The following is a 3,790-nucleotide window of genomic DNA, read 5'->3' on the forward strand; positions in this document are numbered from 1 at the left end:
TCCCAAGAATAGCTGTGAATTTCACTGTCCCATAATTTAAATCAGACTTGTAACTAAATCAAGGTAACTAGGATTGTGTACAAAGCTACTGAATTTAGAGGGTCCTTGTAGCATCTGAAGTTCTTCAGTAGCATATAAAGGGAGCTTAGTACTGATAGTTAGCAAGTCATTAGAAAGAGTAATTAGTTAAAACAGGAAGCTACCAGATGGTGTGCTGGGACATATTATTATCATTATCTTTTCTTTACTTTCCTCCTACCACCCCAAACCCTCATGGAAATCTCCCTGGTAGTAACCTCATACAAATAAAATGAATATTTATTAAGCACACACTATGTACCAGGCATTATCTAAAGCAATGACACCAGTGTCTCAGTTTCATTATCTCCTACAAAGAGACCAATGCAGTCCCCCTCTCCATCAATTTGTGTGCTGTCTCTTACAGAGTAAAAATTCCTAATTATGCCTTGGGCTTTAATAATCTACATTTTTTCCCATGATGAAAATTGGAATAATATTTGTTTATTTCCAATCTTGCAGTATTTCCTCAATTTTTAAAAAATTTTCCTAAATAACCTAAAGCAAAAGAAACTGAGTAGTCAGATTGTCATATTTCTATTTTTTTCAATACTCTGGATTATAGTTTGCCTTGACCTTATTGTCTAGAATTCATAAAAGGTAACTTGCTCTTTTCTTATCATTGAAGATCATAGGATTATAGAATTTAGATATGGAAGAGACTTCAGAGGTCTTTTAATCCAAAACTTTTGCACATAAGGAAACAAAGATATTACTTGGTATATATTGCAGAGTAAAAGAGCAAGGATATGAACCCACATTTTCTGCCTTTAAATAGAGCACTTTAAATCTTGCTTGCATTAGATCTCCTCCTTTATTTTGGATTTCAATTTCTTGTTATTTATTTTTGCCCTATCTTTCCATTTACAAAGATCATTCTCCTTGTTATAGGAAACTGAAACAAACTAGCAATTGTTTTTCTTTTTCACTCTATCATCACTTTTTAAATCATATTATGTATTTTTTTCTTGTTATGCATTTGTTTTGTTTTATTTTTCTTTTTTCTCCATGAGAGAATTAAAAGCCCTTCTTTTTTGTTCTTAACATTCATGACAAGCTAAGACATCTCCAAAGATCTCATGATGGAAAATGCTATCCATATCCAAAGAAAGGACTATGGAGTTTGAATGCAGATCGAAGCATATTATTTGCTATTTTTTCTTTGGTTTTGTTTTGTTTTCTCTTTCTGATGGTTCCTCCTATTGGTTTTAATTCTTCCTTACAACATCACTAATGTGAAAATATGTTTAATATGAATGTATTTGTATAGCCTATATCAGATTGCCAGCCATCTTGGGGAGGGAGGGAGAAGGGAAGAAAGGAGGGAGAGGGAGAAAAATTTAAAACTCAAAACCTTACAGAAGTGATTGTTGATAAATAAAAATAAATTAATAAAAATAGATAAATAAGAGTTAAAAAAATAAAACAAGCCCATGTTGTATGTGGTAAGTTGAGAGAGAGAGAGAGAGAGAGAGAGAGAGAGAGAGAGAGAGGGAGGGAGAGAGAGAGAGAGAGAGAGAGAGAGAGAGGTTTGGGGGAGAGGTGGTCCTTATTTGCATTCACACCTAATTAATTATCTATCCTTGTTTCCATATTCTGTGAATGTGTCTTTAAAATCTAAACTGTTCAAATAATTTCTTCACTTGCAATCTCAATCCCTTTTTATCATCACCAAATACATTTATCTAACAATCATCAAGATTGTTAGGTGCTTTCTGCATCCCAGCCAGTATCACTAACCCAGAAGATACAAAGAAAGACAAAAATAGCCCATTTCCTCAAACAGCTCATATTTGAATGGGGGAGACAACACATGTATACATTATTACAAGATACATATAGAAGTGAAAGAATGTAACCTAGAGAAAAAGGCTACTTAGAAAATTGGGAGGATGAGGAAAGGCATGGCACAGAAGAGACCTTTTGAGTCAGGTATTGAAGGAATCCTAAGAAGCCAAGAGGCAGGAAGAGCATTCTTTGGCATAGGGGACAGAAAGAGCTAAGGCACAGAGATGGGAGACACAGTATTGTGTTTATATCCTTAGAATTCTATTTTTGAAGTTATCCCATTGCTCTTTAGCCAATTTATCACAGTAAAGATTTTAATCAAAATGTTTTGTGCTTAAGAATTTGAAATTTGATCTCCCAAATCTAATCTTGCCTGTGAATAAGGTATGGGTTTTCCATTTTCCAAAGTTTTCCATTATTTTAATTTATGCAACAAGTTCTTCCTTAGCAGTCAGAATACAGGAATACAATTTTCTTTCAATATTTCTTCCATATTTTGAAGAATGAAATTTCAAGGTAAGTTAAGTATTTGTTTTAACAGATTAAAACTCCAATAGCTGTCAGCATCCTGACACTCTCCCCACAACAGCCTCAAGGATGCCTCCTGCCCGGGTGGGCATCGGGGTGCACTTATGTCTGACTGCAGGAAAGCGAAGTGAGTGAGCCCCTGGCCTGGACCACGAAAGATGATGCGCCACCGCAATGCCAAGGCCCGGCGGGGAGGACTGCACTCATCCACTCTGAATGTATTTATTTTTCCTGATTCAAAATATCGACTTAGCTAAGATTCACAGGCCGAGAATGGGACCCGCTTGAACACGTTGCTGCTGCTGCTTTGAAGAGGACACCCCCTCCTCAGTTGGGGGGGCCCAGCCCCTCCCAGTCGTCTTTCCTGCCACCAGAGTTGAGGCGAGAGCCCTCTGCCCCTGCTGCTGCCCCGCTCGCGTGATCCAGTCTTCCAATCCACCTCCTGCCCATCGGGGCCTCCTCCGCGGCCGCATGCTCCACAGTGTGACGGCCAGGGAAAGAGGACAGATATGGAGTGTGGGGGTTTGGGGTTGGGTTTTTTTCCCCTCCTTTTGTCACTATAAAGACCAAAAATGTGGGCTTGGAGCCAGTCGACTCTCACTGGTTTAAATGTACAAAGATCCCAAATAAATCTGTGTGTCAGTCACAATGATACTCCACAACCTTTTTGAAAAAAATCAAATTTATTTCTTTGAATAATTTCTTTGAAAATTTCTTTGATATTCTTTGTGAATGTCAGTATCTGTGATAACTTTGAGGTCAAATTTACATCTTTGTATTTAGATTTATAGTTCACTTTGTATATTATCCAAATGTCACACATTATGTAGTCTTCTGAGGTTATGTATATAATTATTATCCTTCTAAACAGTCAGCTATAAGTTACTGAGCTCCATTATTATTCATATCTCTAAGTCTTAATGAAAGTCATTGTGTTGTATCATTACTGAGCTACTTTGAGTCCCAATTAAGATAATGTACTTAAAACATTTTGCTAAGTGCCAGGTTTTTTTTTTTTTAATATATGTTTTAGTGGTCATATGTGTACAGAAAACATGCAAAAGTGACTTCAGAGGGGACTTCAAAGCTACCTGAGATCTAGTTATTGATTCTTCTATACTGTGGATTCTTGAGGTCAAAAGAACAGCGAGAATACCAGTAAACAACAAATAAAAAAAGGACAACAAACAGTGACAGTGACAGCAGCTAACTATTGCTGTTGTAGTTTAAAGGTTACAGCTTGGTCTATTATTTTCCTGGTTGAAATGGTGATAACTCAGTTCCTTGTGGTTCTTGCTGATAAATATTTTCTAATCTTAGCAGCACTGAAAGTTCTATAGTTGCATAGACCTGAGCAAACTTTTTTTTTTTTTTTTGGAGAGGACTATCTTAACTT

The sequence above is a fragment of the Vombatus ursinus genome, unplaced genomic scaffold (assembly GCF_900497805.2).
Source record: "Vombatus ursinus unplaced genomic scaffold, bare-nosed wombat genome assembly UNPS02014791.1, whole genome shotgun sequence".
NCBI classification, from domain to species: Eukaryota; Metazoa; Chordata; class Mammalia; order Diprotodontia; family Vombatidae; genus Vombatus; species Vombatus ursinus.